Source organism: Glandiceps talaboti, chromosome 12, assembly GCF_964340395.1.
Source record: "Glandiceps talaboti chromosome 12, keGlaTala1.1, whole genome shotgun sequence".
NCBI lineage: Eukaryota > Metazoa > Hemichordata > Enteropneusta > Spengelidae > Glandiceps > Glandiceps talaboti.
In genome coordinates this window covers 2,633,695-2,650,971 of record NC_135560.1, presented here as the reverse complement: position 1 = coordinate 2,650,971, position 17,277 = coordinate 2,633,695, and the positions used below count along the sequence as shown (strand labels likewise).

The window sequence follows — 17,277 nt, the reverse complement described above, 5'->3', positions numbered from 1 at the left end:
ATAAGTTATCCATAATTACATTCCATACAATGTCTTTATTTCCATAACAGGCGTCCCCATCAATTCTGTATCTTTTTACGACATGTACAGCGTCCTCGGTCGGACATTGCAATTGGGCGTATTCATAATTTTCTTCTCTCAGTATCAGAAGGAAAAAGGAACGATACGTATCCATTTCCAAATGATCATGGAAAGGGAAAGGACTTGGGGAAGGAATTAAACTTAGTGCGCGACACTCCTAATAGGGTGAATGTGTGCTATTTAAAGACATACATACATACATACATACATACATACATACATACATACATACATACATACATACATACATACATACATACATACAGACGTACGTACGTACGTACGTACGTACGTACATACATACATACATACATACGTACGTACGTACGTACGTACGTACGTACGTACATACATACATACATACATACATACATACATACATACATACATACATACATACATACATACATACATACATACATACACACACACACATACTAAAGCTATTGGTGATGAAATCCATGCTATAATGGATTGCAGCAAACCAATTTCAAAGAACTATCGAAATTTATGATCGAAGTTTTTAAAAATTATTTAAAAATGAATATTACGAAAGAATAATGAGCTCAAATGATGACTTTATTATTATTAGCTCTGGAAAATTCTCTAATTCATTATTATCATTGTATTCAGTACTGTAGTATAGTGTGTTTTATATAGTTAGACTTATTTATTAGTTTCGTTTTTGTTGTGTTTTGCTTTAGACAGTGTCAAAAGAACTATACTACACTATACTCTATTCTATTTTATTTTATTCTACTCTACTCTACTCTACTCTACTCTACTCTACTCTACTCTACTCTACTCTACTCTACTCTACTCTACTCTACTCTACTCTACTAAACCACTCCACACCACACCACACCACACCACACCACACCACACCACACTATACTATACTATACTATACTATACTATACTATACTATACTATACTATACTATACTATACTATACTATACTATACTATACTATACTATACTATACTATACTATACTATACTATACTATACTATACTATACTATACTATACTATACTATACTATACTATACTATACATAATTAAAATACGATACTTGTTGTTTACATTATGATAAGTCACAGTGTAGTATAAAGAGTATCTAACATTAACCACATACATGATATAGTCTATCATCTCATCGTCACATGGTAAAGTTCCCTGTCTGCGTCACTCGGCATGGAGTTCACCATCTCTCCACCATGCTGTCCCACCCCTCATGAATGGTTGATCCCTACGTGCAAGAGCTTCCATCATGGCGGCCGTCCATAATCGCCCCCGAAAACTGGTATTGTGAATATCATAGGCCTGTATTTCTTTGTTTACGCGCCAGTATTAGCTGACAGTTACTGTCCTTGGAGATATTATACCTACAGGAGACTTTGCAAGGATTTCCAAACTAGTAAGTAATGAGATTGGATTATGGAATCTGGTGTAGCTAATGTTGACGAGGTTTGTTGAAGGTGTTCTGTGTGACTGTCCCGATGTAAATGTAACAGTACTTGTAATCTACACACGTTGTGCATTGACCCGTCGACCACCAACCTTGAAACATTACCCACTTGTCCAACTTCAAAATTCACAATTAATCTAAGTGATATAACGAAAGCCTGAATACGTGTAGTGCATATGTAAAACTCAATATGTTTACATGTTATTGGTGCGGTCGTGTATGTAACACGTCTTATCAAATATTACCCTAGCCCTGTAGCATGCATACAGTCATTTTATAATGTCCTATCGTTCACGTAATCCGTTATCACGATATGTCCACTGTCTTGTGCACTTTGATTTATATTCTCTGTGAAACGCACATAGCGAGGGAAATATTTTTTCAAATTGGTTGTCGAAATAACTACGTGTATTTATACGCTGACTCACATGAACTGAAATGTACCGTGAGTGTACATGTACATGTATGTGTGAGTGATCGTATGTGTCCTTGGGTTGAACTGGGTGGAATGCTGTAGTACACATAGAGTGTGTACACCTGCGTGCGGTCTGTGGATTGGAACCAATCTACGCCCACTTGTTCATTTCACACTTTGTATCCAAATCCAAAATGATGACAAACGCTGTAATATTTTGCTGTTCACCATGGACATTATTGACATGTTATGAAGTCCTGTCTTGTGACTGCAGTCTGGTGTTGTCATTCATAGCTATACATTTGTAGTATATATTGAAATATTACCAAGATAATGATAGCAATGAGATAATGTATGTCATTAGAAATCATCCCCTATCAATTTAGTCTGGTGTTACAGTTAGATCATTTCTTATATAATGGTCCATTGATGGACATATTAAAAGTTAAATCTGGAACTGGTTGTTTCAGCTAGCACCTAACTTGACCTCACCCCTATATATTTTGGCACTGTACCCAAGATGGTTAGGGTTAGGGTTAGTGCTGGGTAATAGGGTTAGTGTTAGTGTTAGTGTTAGTTTATGAAAGAAGGACCACAACATTTAATTAGTAGTACTGATTTGTGTTGGGTAATGTTGCCCAAACATCTTGGATAGTGGTAGCGAAACATCCAAAGTAGTGCTGAAATGTCTATGGCTGAAACAGTCAGGTGCCAAAACGTCTAGAAAGCAGTTGTAATTCAGGGTTTTACAATAGCATAAACAAACTTGTACTGAATGGAGCTGAATGGAGCTTATAGCCAAGTTACTTGTATCATGGAGTGGAGGGTGGGGGAGGAAATGGAGATGGCAATATCAAGTAGTGGAGGGTGGGGGTGAGACAGATGGAGATGGCAATATTAATTAGTGGAGGGTGGGGTGAGAGGGATGGAGATGGCAATATTAAGTAGTGGATGGTGGGGTGAGAGGGATGGAGATGGCAATATCATGAAGTGGAGGGTAGGGTGAGAGGGATGGAGATGGCAATATCATGAAGTGGAGGATGGGGTGAAAGGGATGGAGATGGCAATATCATGAAGTGGAGGGTGGGGTGAGAGGGATGAAGATGGCAATATTAAGTAGTGGAGTGTGGAGTGAGAGGGATGGAGATGGCAATATCATGAAGTGGAGGGTGGGGGTGAGACAGATGGAGATGGCAATATCATGTAGTGGAGGGTGGGGTGAGAGGGATGGAGATGGCAATATTAAGTAGTGGAGGGTGGGGTGAGAGGGATGAAGATGGCAATATCATGAAGTGGAGGGTGGGGTGAGAGGGATGGAGATGGCAATATTAAGTAGTGGAGGGTGGGGTGAGAGGGATGGAGATGGCAATATTAAGTAGTGGAGGGTGGGGTGAGAGGGATGGAAATGGCAATATCATGAAGTGGAGGGTGGGGTGAGAGGGATGGAGATGGTAATATCATGAAGTGGAGGGTGGGGTGAGAGGGATGGAGATGGCAATATTAAGTAGTGGAGGGTGGGGTGAGAGGGATGGAGATGGCAATATCATGAAGTGGAGGGTGGGGGTGAGACAGATGGAGATGGCAATATCATGTAGTGGAGGGTGGGGTGAGAGGGATGGAGATGGCAATATTAAGTAGTGGAGGGTGGGGTGAGAGGGATGAAGATGGCAATATCATGAAGTGGAGGGTGGGGTGAGAGGGATGGAGATGGCAATATTAAGTAGTGGAGGGTGGGGTGAGAGGGATGGAGATGGCAATATTAAGTAGTGGAGGGTGGGGTGAGAGGGATGGAGATGGCAATATCATGAAGTGGAGGGTGGGGTGAGAGGGATGGAGATGGTAATATCATGAAGTGGAGGGTGGGGTGAGAGGGATGGAGATGGCAATATCATGAAGTGGAGGGTAGGGTGAGAGGGATGGAGATGGCAATATTAAGTAGTGGAGGGTGGGGTGAGAGGGATGGAGATGGCAATATCATGACATGGAGGGTGGGGTGAGAGGGATGGAGATGGCAATATTATTATTAAGTAGTGGAGGGTGGGGTGAGAGGGATGGAGATGGAAATATCATGAAGTGGAGGGTGGGGTGAGAGGGATGGAGGTGGCAGTATGAAGTGGAGGGTAAGGGATGGATATGGCAATACACTTACATGTAGAATGTGTGTACATGTGTGGTGGGGAGGGGGGGGGGACAGTGTACATACAGACTGGTAGCGATATTTGTCTAACTACATTTAGTATTTATTATTGCCAGTACCACATATACATACATTGTAACACCTCATATTACTCAATCGTAACACTGAAATCACAGGTTTTACTAGAGTATATTTTTTCAAAAGACTGATGGAATGATAGATACATGTTGTAGTATTAGATACAACAGTGCCAAGTTCAAATGACCCTTATAAGTTATATGTACATTGTAGTAGATGCTATGTCAAGTTGAAATGACTTACATGTACATACATGTATACATGTATCAGATGCTACAATGCCAAGTTCAAATGACTCTTACATAGAGTAGATGCTTCAGACAGTGCCAAGTTCAAGTGACTCTTGCATTATAGTACATGTACAAATGTATATGCTGCAATGCCAAGTTCAAACTCAGACCACCAAACAACAGACTAGCAATGCCTATTGTATTTAGTGCGAATAGCGCTTTTAATATCAGTGCCTACTGTCAAGTTGAAATGACTTACAAGTTACATATACATGTATACACATAGTAGATGTTACAATGCCAAGTTCAAATGACTCTTACTTAGAGTAGATGCTACAATGCCAAGTTCAAATGACCTCCGCTTAGAGTAGATGCTACAATGCCAAGTTCAAATGACTCTTACTTAGAGTAGATACCACAATGCCAAGTTCAAATGACCTCTGCTTAGAGTAGATGCTACAATGCCAAGTTCAAATGACTCTAAAACATTTAGTAGATGCTACAACACCAAGTTCAAATTACTTATGTAGAGTAGATGCTACAATGCCAAGTTCAAATGACTCTTACTTAGAGTAGATGCTACAATGCCAAGTTCAAATGACCCTTACTTAGAGTAGATGCTACAATGCCAAGTTCAAATGACCTCTGCTTAGAGTAGATGCTACAATGCCAAGTTCAAATGACTCTTACTTAGAGTAGATGCTACAATGCCAAGTTCAAATGACTCTTACTTAGAGTAGATGCTACAATGCCAAGTTCAAATGACTCTTACTTAGAGTAGATACCACAATGCCAAGTTCAAATGACTCTTACTAAAGAGTAGATGCTACAATTCCAAGTTCAAATGCCCCTGCTTAGAGTAGATGCCACAATGCCAAGTTCAAATGACTCTTATATTTCGTAGTGCCAAGTCCAAATGACTCTTACATAATGTTGTTGTAGTACATGTACATGTATATGCCACAATGCCAAGTTCAAACTCAGACCAGCAAACAACAAACTAGCAACGCCTATTGTATTTAATGCGAATAGGGCTTTTAATCCTGGTGCATACTGTGACGTTCCTCCAGAAAGCGTACATGTACCTTGTGTGTCGCCCTTCTTTCCAAAGACTGTTGACTGTTGTATACTGTGCAAAATGATACCTTGGGTTTTTACAGTTTTTAGCATCTAACACAAAAAGTAAGTATTGGAGAATGTCAAAGATGCAGTTTCTAGAAAACTACTGTAATACTGAAAACAACACCAAAATGGCAGCATGCTGAGGGGAGATATGCTCTGATAAAGTTTTTTGTTCCAAACAACCCTTATTTATAATGAGTGATTTTTAGCAAGAATTAGGTAGGTCATAACATGATCTATCTAACACCTGTTGCTGTGTTGTTGAATTGCTGCTGTTTTTGTTGCATTTGAAAAAATAAATACTACATGTACATGTATTGGAGACTGGGGTATACAAAATAAACAATATTTGACATTCAGCTCTCTGTTTATACTTGTACATGTAGCTTGCTAGCCTTTCTCCATCACTTTAATTTAATTTTCTGGTGTAGCATTGATGTGTAACTAGCCCAATCAGACTCTGGTTTGGTCATATTGCAGTATGACAAAGCTTGCGACCAAATATCGCATGTTTTTTACGAGATCAAACTGTAACAACACGATTTCAGATATAGACAACCATTTATACTAGGATTATAGGATTATTATTAGTGCAAATAAGTGACAATCATAACACCAAAGGAAAAGCTGCATTATTATTACATTAGTCTTATGTTTGCTGGACTGAGGTTCAAATGACTCTTACACAATAGGTGTTATAATGTCAGTCATTTTGTTACGGACGGTAAGCACATAAAATAAACCTGTGTTCCCCAATCATTTTACCAGGGTTCCCTACACAAATTATGGTACCAGTCTGGTTTGGTATAGATTTAGATGTAGACTGAATATAGATGCTACATGTACATGTATGTCAAGTACAAATGCCTGACTACTGTTTTAGTTATTTCAGTTTGTATTATTGACAATTATATTATAGCATTACCAATTCCAGTAAATTTTGTGACGTCATCGCTGTACATTATTACTGATAATGTACTCCGTTATTGGGCATCGCGGCCCCGGAACGAGCATAACAATACAAGCTTATGTCTGTAAGGCAATAAAGGTGTGGGTATTAAAGAACAGGGAAATTATGGGGTAAACACCACAAAAATGTTTTTAAAAAGATTGAAATTAAAATGAAACAAATTGGTGTTCACAGCAGTTCATTGAAGTGTATATGTGTGTGTACGTGTACGTACGTGTGTCGCTATGATTAGTATTCAGCTTCCGGGCCGAACATGGCAGACGATGTTCAGCGCTGTGTATATTATACGTTGTTTTGCGTTTCTCGGTCTACAAATTCACTGGAATTGGCAAAACTATAAAATAATAACAATAATGTACGCCCTCCCAGTCCATAATCGACTCAAGCAAACTTTGCACTCCATAATGGGCTCGGCTGTCGCCTCGCCCATTATGTCGTTCAAAGTTTGCTTTCGTCCATTATGGGCTGGGAGGGCGTACATTATTGTTTAAGTAAATATTACTACTGTTTTAGTTATTTCAGTTTGTATTATTGACAAGTAATTATTACTACTGTCTGAGCTACGAAAGTTAATGTATTATTGACCAGTAATTAAAATAATGTCTGAGTGACTAAAGTTGATATATTATTGACCAGTAAATATTACTACTGTGAGTTATTTAAGTTGATGGATATATTATTGACCTGTAAATATTGCTACTGTCTGAGTTACTACAATGTACATGTAAAGTTTATGTATTATTGACCAGTAAATATTACTACTGTCTGAGTTACTAAAGTTGATGTATTATTGACCAGCAGGCTGGAACAAAACAATGATGTTTAAGTGCATTATGTTTATTACATTCTTTGACTCTGTAATCTATCAAGGCACTGTTTGTAATTGTGAATGGCAAATACTTGTATATGTTGTACAAGTGAAAACCCCAATAAACCAACTGAATGGCAAATACTTGTATATTTTGTACAAGTGAAAACCCCAATAAACCAACTGAATGGCAAATACTTGTATATTTTGTACAAGTGAAAACCCCAATAAACCAACTGAATGGCAAATACTTGTATATTTTGTACAAGTGAAAACCCCAATAAACCAACTGAATGGCAAATACTTGTATATTTTGTACAAGTGAAAACCCCAATAAACCAACTGAATGGCAAATACTTGTATATTTTGTACAAGTGAAAACCCCAATAAACCAACTGAATGGCAAATACTTGTATATTTTGTACAAGTGAAAACCCCAATAAACCAACTGAATGGCAAATACTTGTATATTTTGTACAAGTGAAAACCCCAATAAACCAACTGAATGGCAAATACTTGTATATTTTGTACAAGTGAAATCACCAATAAACCTCCCTACTTCCATCTGTGAGCCTACTTTGACAAAACAATAATGTGATTACAAAAAATGTTACGTATTCAACTATTGTTACCATAAATTTATAGCTTTTAACTATTTGATGGAGGGATATACTTAAATGTTATTCACCAGTATATTTCTTCGTTCAGCCAAGGAAATTATGAGTGACCTAAGGGGGCTTTGTCACTACCCCTCTATCAACTCATTGTGACAACCCTTACGTCATGAGTATTTTCCAGCTGAATGAAGAAAAATATTGAAGAATGTAATTATACCAGCATGAGTAATATCAAAGAAAAATGGTAATTTTGAACGTTTTGAGTGATATCTCGAACACAGCAGAACCAGTGACATAGACACATGTTGTCGTGATGTATAACAAACAGAGTATAATATATTCCATATTTTTTTGTTCAACTTTGATCGTGGCTGGAATAAAAGTATAAAGTCTTAACTCGGTTGTAAATGACAACTCACCATCTGTTACAATAATACATGTACAATGTAAACCATGTTTCATGTCTTGCTATGTAATCATTGTGAATGTCTGCTTGATAATCTCCTGTGAACATACCAGGATCAACTGTTGACTATTGATGGTTATTGCACACATCACTTGTACATCCTCACATGAGGCTGACCACCCCTCTCGGAAAATAGAAGATGTCTTCTGGATGATTCATGGCAACATGATTTGCATATCACAATCTGTCTGGGTCATGAACCCTCTCAGTCAACAATTGAACAGTACAGTGTATTTGTATGCAGCATCCTTATTGCCAATATCCAATATCATCTAATATTTTGTGCTTACACATTTTTAGCATTTCTTATCTAGCAGTTTTTCATAACTGGTGATATCAAATCTAAATGTTAGATCGCAACCCTTACACAGCTACTGTAACATCAGATAGACCATGTTTGTACATGTATGTGGTTTGTCATGGAATAGTACTGTTAAATGATGTTCATCAATAATATCACATCTTGTATTCCTTTTGTTCAACATATCATACATGTATATACTGTATTCAAGGTAAAAAGACCTGTCAGTGAGATTGTGTCTTGAGGATATTTTACCAAGTGGAAATGTCACCAAATAAAAGTCTTTGTTATACATATAGGAGTCTTGTATACTGTGTGTTACTGTTATAACACTGGTATATATAAATGTACATATAGGAGTCTGTATACTGTGTGTTACTGTTATAACACTGGTCTATATAAATGTATATATAGGAGTCTGTATACTGTGTGTTACTGTTATAACACTGGTCTATATAAATGTACATATAGGAGTCTTGTATACTGTGTGTTACTGTTATAACACTGGTATATATAAATGTACATATAGGAGTCTGTATACTGTGTGTTACTGTTATAACACTGGTCTATATAAATGTATATATAGGAGTCTGTATACTGTGTGTTACTGTTATAACACTGGTATATATAAATGTACATATAGGAGTCTGTATACTGTGTGTTACTGTTATAACACTGGTCTATATAAATGTACATATAGGAGTCTTGTATACTGTGTGTTACTGTTATAACACTGGTCTATATAAATGTACATATAGGAGTCTGTATACTGTGTATACTGTTATAACACTGGTCTATATAAATGTACATATAGGAGTCTGTATACTGTGTATACTGTTATAACACTGGTCTATATAAATGTACATATAGGAGTCTGTATACTGTGTATTACTGTTATAACACTGGTCTATATAAATGTACATATAGGAGTCTTGTATACTGTTATAACACTGGTCTATATAAATGTACATATAGGAGTCTTGTATACTGTTATAACACTGGTCTATATAAATGTACATATAGGAGTCTGTATACTGTGTATACTGTTATAACACTGGTCTATATAAATGTACATATAGGAGTCTTGTATACTGTTATAACACTGGTCTATATAAATGTACATATAGGAGTCTGTATACTGTGTATACTGTTATAACACTGGTCTATATAAATGTACATATAGGAGTCTGTATACTGTGTATACTGTTATAACACTGGTCTATATAAATGTACATATAGGAGTCTTGTATACTGTGTATACTGTTATAACACTGGTCTATATAAATGTACATATAGGAGTCTGTATACTGTGTATTACTGTTATAACACTGGTCTATATAAATGTACATATAGGAGTCGGTATACTGTGTGTTACTGTTATAACACTGGTCTATATAAATGTACATATAGGAGTCTTGTATACTGTGTATACTGTTATAACACTGGTCTATATAAATGTACATATAGGAGTCTTGTATACTGTGTGTTACTGTTATAACACTGGTCTATATAAATGTACATATAGGAGTCTGTATACTGTGTATTACTGTTATAACACTGGTCTATATAAATGTACATATAGGAGTCTTGTATACTGTGTATACTGTTATAACACTGGTCTATATAAATGTACATGTATACATATAGGAGTCTTGTATACTGTGTATTACTGTTATAACACTGGTCTATATAAATGTACATATAGGAGTCTTGTATACTGTGTATACTGTTATAACACTGGTCTATATAAATGTACATATAGGAGTCTTGTATACTGTGTATTACTGTTATAACACTGGTCTATATAAATGTACATATAGGAGTCTGTATACTGTGTGTTACTGTTATAACACTGGTCTATATAAATGTACATATAGGAGTCTTGTATACTGTGTGTTACTGTTATAACACTGGTCTATATAAATATACATATAGGAGTCTGTATACTGTGTGTTACTGTTATAACACTGGTCTATATAAATGTACATATAGGAGTCTTGTATACTGTGTATTACTGTTATAACACTGGTCTATATAAATGTACATATAGGAGTCTGTATACTGTGTGTTACTGTTATAACACTGGTCTATATAAATGTACATATAGGAGTCTGTATACTGTGTGTTACTGTTATAACACTGGTCTATATAAATGTACATATAGGAGTCTGTATACTGTGTGTTACTGTTATAACACTGGTCTATATAAATGTACATATAGGAGTCTGTATACTGTGTGTTACTGTTATAACACTGGTCTATATAAATGTACATATAGGAGTCTGTATACTGTATTACTGTTATAACACTGGTCTGTATAAATATACATATAGGAGTCTGTATACTGTGTGTTACTGTTATAACACTGGTCTATATAAATATACATATAGGAGTCTTGTATACTGTGTGTTACTGTTATAACACTGGTCTGTATAAATATACATATAGGAGTCTGTATACTGTGTGTTACTGTTATAACACTGGTCTGTATAAATATACATATAGGAGTCTTGTATACTGTGTGTTACTGTTATAACACTGGTCTGTATAAATATACATATAGGAGTCTGTATACTGTGTGTTACTGTTATAACACTGGTCTATATAAATGTACATATAGGAGTCTTGTATACTGTGTATTACTGTTATAACACTGGTCTATATAAATATACATATAGGAGTCTGTATACTGTGTGTTACTGTTATAACACTGGTCTATATAAATGTACATATAGGAGTCTTGTATACTGTGTATTACTGTTATAACACTGGTCTATATAAATATACATATAGGAGTCTGTATACTGTGTGTTACTGTTATAACACTGGTCTATATAAATGTACATATAGGAGTCTGTATACTGTATTACTGTTATAACACTGGTCTATATAAATGTACATATAGGAGTCTTGTATACTGTGTGTTACTGTTATAACACTGGTCTATATAAATATACATATAGGAGTCTGTATACTGTGTGTTACTGTTATAACACTGGTCTATATAAATGTACATATAGGAGTCTTGTATACTGTGTATTACTGTTATAACACTGGTCTATATAAATATACATATAGGAGTCTGTATACTGTGTGTTACTGTTATAACACTGGTCTATATAAATGTACATATAGGAGTCTGTATACTGTGTGTTACTGTTATAACACTGGTCTATATAAATGTACATATAGGAGTCTTGTATACTGTGTATTACTGTTATAACACTGGTCTATATAAATATACATATAGGAGTCTGTATACTGTGTGTTACTGTTATAACACTGGTCTATATAAATGTACATGTATACATATAGGAGTCTTGTATACTGTGTATTACTGTTATAACACTGGTCTATATAAATATACATATAGGAGTCTGTATACTGTGTGTTACTGTTATAACACTGGTCTATATAAATGTACATGTATACATATAGGAGTCTTGTATACTGTGTATTACTGTTATAACACTGGTCTATATAAATATACATATAGGAGTCTGTATACTGTGTGTTACTGTTATAACACTGGTCTATATAAATGTACATGTATACATATAGGAGTCTTGTATACTGTGTATTACTGTTATAACACTGGTCTATATAAATATACATATAGGAGTCTGTATACTGTGTGTTACTGTTATAACACTGGTCTATATAAATGTACATATAGGAGTCTGTATACTGTGTGTTACTGTTATAACACTGGTCTATATAAATGTACATATAGGAGTCTTGTATACTGTGTATTACTGTTATAACACTGGTCTATATAAATGTACATATAAGAGTCTGTATACTGTGTATTACTGTTATAACACTGGTCTATATAAATGTACATATAGGAGTCTTGTATACTGTGTGTTACTGTTATAACACTGGTCTATATAAATGTACATATAGGAGTCTTGTATACTGTGTGTTACTGTTATAACACTGGTCTATATAAATGTACATATAGGAGTCTTGTATACTGTGTGTTACTGTTATAACACTGGTCTATATAAATGTACATATAGGAGTCTGTATACTGTGTGTTACTGTTATAACACTGGTCTATATAAATGTACATATAGGAGTCTTGTATACTGTGTGTTACTGTTATAACACTGGTCTATATAAATGTACATATAGGAGTCTTGTATACTGTGTGTTACTGTTATAACACTGGTCTTTATAAATGGACATATAGGAGTCTGTATACTGTGTATTACTGTTATAACACTGGTCTATATAAATGTACATATAGGAGTCTTGTATACTGTGTGTTACTGTTATAACACTGGTCTATATAAATGTACATGTATACATGTAGGAGTCGGTATACTGTGTGTTACTGTTATAACACTGCATGGTCTATATAAATGTACATATAGGAGTCTTGTATACTGTGTGTTACTGTTATAACACTGGTCTATATAAATGTACATATAGGAGTCTGTATACTGTGTGTTACTGTTATAACACTGGTCTATATAAATGTACATATAGGAGTCTGTATACTGTGTGTTACTGTTATAACACTGGTCTATATAAATGTACATATAGGAGTCTGTATACTGTGTTACTGTTATAACACTGGTCTATATAAATGTACATATAGGAGTCTGTATACTGTGTGTTACTGTTATAACACTGGTCTTTATAAATGGACATATAGGAGTCTGTATACTGTGTATTACTGTTATAACACTGGTCTATATAAATGTACATATAGGAGTCTTGTAAACTGTGTGTTACTGTTATAACACTGGTCTATATAAATATACATATAGGAGTCGGTATACTGTGTATTTCTGTTATAACACTGGTCTTTATAAATGTACATATAGGAGTCTGTATACTGTATTACTGTTATAACACTGGTCTTTATAAATATAGAATTTGTATGTATGGGGATTTAGAGATACTGTGAACAGCTGAAACCACACTAAGTGTAACTGATTTACATATATATCTGATATACTTTGTATCAGATGGTTGTATAATGAATTAGGGTCAGGTGAAACTCATGAAGATCAGTCCATCCTGCCACCCTTGGTACACAGATACTTGGACAGTACATAATTGAAGTTATATACACTGTACATCATGTACACTGTAGACATTTGAATAACACATGTACATGTAGCATTTGTATTTGATACAGGTTTGTTATACAGTTTGTTGTTAGGACCCTATTAAAATAACAGGAGAATACAGATTTGACATGTATCAACTTACATGTACAATGTACCTCCATTAATTAACAAAAACAGTGTACCTACGTGCATATAGTCACAGTCAGGTGTACAATACATGTACTGTGTATGTGTGAAAATATGTATGGAGGTAAAAGATGATGATGTACACATACATTTGTATAGATATAAAGAATACAATGTACATATGTACTATTAGAGCTCTGGATATAAATTTCACTGTTTTTATACTCTCTCTGTACTCACAAGGTGTCACTGATCTGTTCATATAACAATACATTTTGACAAGTTATGTGTATGCCATCAATTAATTTTAATATTGAGGTGTAATTATTGTTAAAGCTGTTAAAAATATTATTATCTCATTTGTACCGTCATATACATTGTACATAGGAAAATGGTCACGTACTAGCTGCAACTGGGACAGTTTCTTGTCATCTAATTCCGAAAGATGTATTCTCTTAATATTGGTCATATTAAAAAAACATTATTATCCATAGATGTTGGAGTGACAAGTTTAAATCTTGAACGAAAACTTCGGTTTTGAATCTGTCATGATGTTAAAACTGTACTAGTTTATAATTGTAGTAGCATTTTTTCATCAAACAACCACAATATTTTCACTGAAAAGTGTTAAAATACCAATAATTAGACACTGTATATGTTAATCAGTGGTTGATATTATCCATTGAATGATTGAAATAACAGGTTTGAATTGTGATAAATTTTGAGGGCACTGATTTGTTGGGGTGCAGACTCATAAATCTATTTGATCTGATTTATCATGATGTATACAACTATAAAACATATGTTTGTTCACCCACAGGTGATGCAATACTGTACATGTACATGTATATGATGATATTACAAGTAAATTACTTTATTACACATGTACATGTACATGCATGTAACAAAACATTTTCAAAAAATATGTTCAGTTGCAGCTAGAGTAGTCTAGCTGCTAGACCTTACGCTATCTTCTTAACACACTGTTTCTGAAGGGTGCAATCGAAGGTGAACGCCCTCACTCGCGACCTTCAGTTGCCTTCACAGTGAGCAGAGTAGTCCAAGGGGTCTAATAGTTCAGCAGAATAGTCTAAGGGGTCTAACAGCAAGCAGAATAGTCCAAGGGGTCTAACAGTTCAGCTGAATAGTCTAAGGGGTCTAACAGTTCAGCTGAATAGTCTAAGGGGTCTAACAGCAAGCAGAATAGTCTAAGGGGTCTAACAGCAAGCAGAATAGTCCAAGGGGTCTAACAGCAAGTAGAATAGTCCAAGGGGTCTAACAGTTCAGCAGAATAGTCTAAGGGGTCTAACAGCAAGCAGAATAGTCCAAGGGGTCTAACAGTTCAGCTGAATAGTCCAAGGGGTCTAACAGCAAGCAGAATAGTCCAAGGGGTCTAACAGTTCAGCAGAATAGTCCAAGGGGTCTAACAGCAAGCAGAATAGTCCAAGGGGTCTAACAGTTCAGCAGAATAGTCTAAGGGGTCTAACAGTTCAGCAGAATAGTCCAAGGGGTCTAACAGTTCAGCAGAATAGTCCAAGGGGTCTAACAGTTCAGCAGAATAGTCCAAGGGGTCTAACAGTTCAGCAGAATAGTCCAAGGGATCTAACAGTTCAGCAGAATAGTCCAAAGGGTCTAACAGTTCAGCAGAATAGTCCAAAGGGTCTAACAGCAAGCAGAATAGTCTAAAGGGTCTAACAGCAAGCAGAATAGTCCAAGGGGTCTAACAGCAAGCAGAATAGTCCAAGGGGTCAAACAGTTCAGCAGAATAGTCCAAGGGGTCTAACAGTTCAGCTGAATAGTCCAAGGGGTCTAACAGTTCAGGAGAATAGTCCAAGGGGTCTAACAGCAAGCAGAATAGTCCAAGGGGTCTAACAGTTCAGCAGAATAGTCTAAGGGGTCTAACAGTTCAGGAGAATAGTCCAAGGGGTCTAACAGTTCAGCAGAATAGTCCAAAGGGTCTAACAGCAAGCAGAATAGTCCAAGGGGTCTAACAGTTCAGCAGAATAGTCCAAGGGGTCTAACAGCAAGCAGAATAGTCCAAGGGGTCTAACAGTTCAACAGAATAGTCCAAGGGGTCTAACAGTTCAGCAGAATAGTCCAACGGGTCTAACAGTTCAGCAGAATAGTCCAAAGGGTCTAACAGCAAGCAGAATAGTCCAAGGGGTCTAACAGCTCAGCAGAATAGTCCAAGGGGTCTAACAGTTCAGCAGAATAGTCCAAGGGGTCTAACAGCAAGACTAGCAGCTAGAGCAACTTTAAATTAGTTTCAGATTTTCTTAACAAGATGAAATAAACTAATTCTGGGCAATCATTTATTTTTAGCACAACTTAACTGGTAAGGTTCAGTAGTGCTATAGACATGGTGCGACATCTGTCCGTGTGTCTGTCTGTGTATATGTGTGTCTGTCTGTCTGTGGACAACTTAAACTCAAAAACTGCCAGACCAATTGCCTTGGTATTTGGTGGGAGATTACTTTTGGTGTCTAGTTGGGAAATTGTTCAATGCAAAATGATTGCATCACAGGTATGTGATTTGGGTAAAAAATGTCATTTTTGGTCAAAAAACTTAAACGCCAAAATTACTGGTTGGTCTAAAATTTTGTGCATTCTAGGGATTGGTAAATTAAAATTTGTTCAGGACATGATTCCATCAGTAATATGCAAATTAGGGCTAATGGTGTGTCTTTTGGTCAAAAATCTTCCAAAACTGCAGTGCAGATTGGGCTGAAATTTAATGGGGATGTTGCATAGATAAAGAAATATTAAGCATATAATGACTCTTCAGTGATATGCAAATTAGGTATAAAAATGTGGATTTTGGTCCAAAACTTTTATCTCAAAAAATACTTGGTCAATGAGACTGAAACTTGGTGAGAATTTCTAGATGTATTATTCTGCAGATTTTGTTCAAAACGTTTTGACACAATTGGCCCTAGCAACCATGACCATGCCCTTAGCAACAACCAAATGACAGTATATTTTGGTCAAATAACTACATCATCTGGTAGGCGAGTGAGTAAACATTCAAAAAATATATGCAAATATCTGTAGCAACCATGACCACACCCATAGCAACAGCCAAATGCTGGTATATTTCACTAAGATAACAACAGGGATTCTTAGACAAGTGAACAAACATTCAAAAAGGGTATGCAAATATGCCTAGCAACAAGACAGCACCCATGGTAACAGCCAAATGATCACATATATTGCAAATATAACAACAGGGATTAATAAACAAATGAATAAACATTCAAAAATGTATGCAAATGTGACTAGCAACAAGACCACACCCATAGCAACAGCCAAATGATCACGTAATTGCAAAGATAACATGAGGGATTCATAGACAAGTGAACAAACATTCAAAAAA

At 35.8% G+C, this 17,277-nt stretch overlaps 1 protein-coding gene across 5 annotated transcripts in view; it reads left to right on the top strand.

Annotated features, from left to right (window-relative positions):
• Window positions 1-1,350: 1,350 nt before the first annotated feature.
• Window positions 1,351-17,277, top strand: part of LOC144443524 (C-myc promoter-binding protein-like) — a 145,649-nt gene continuing 129,722 nt past the window's right edge. For all 5 annotated transcript variants that reach the window (XM_078133044.1, XM_078133041.1, XM_078133043.1 and 2 more), the window contains exon 1: window positions 1,351-1,499. The gene's annotated coding sequence lies outside the window, so the exon portion shown is untranslated. The remainder of the gene's footprint in view (window positions 1,500-17,277) is intronic.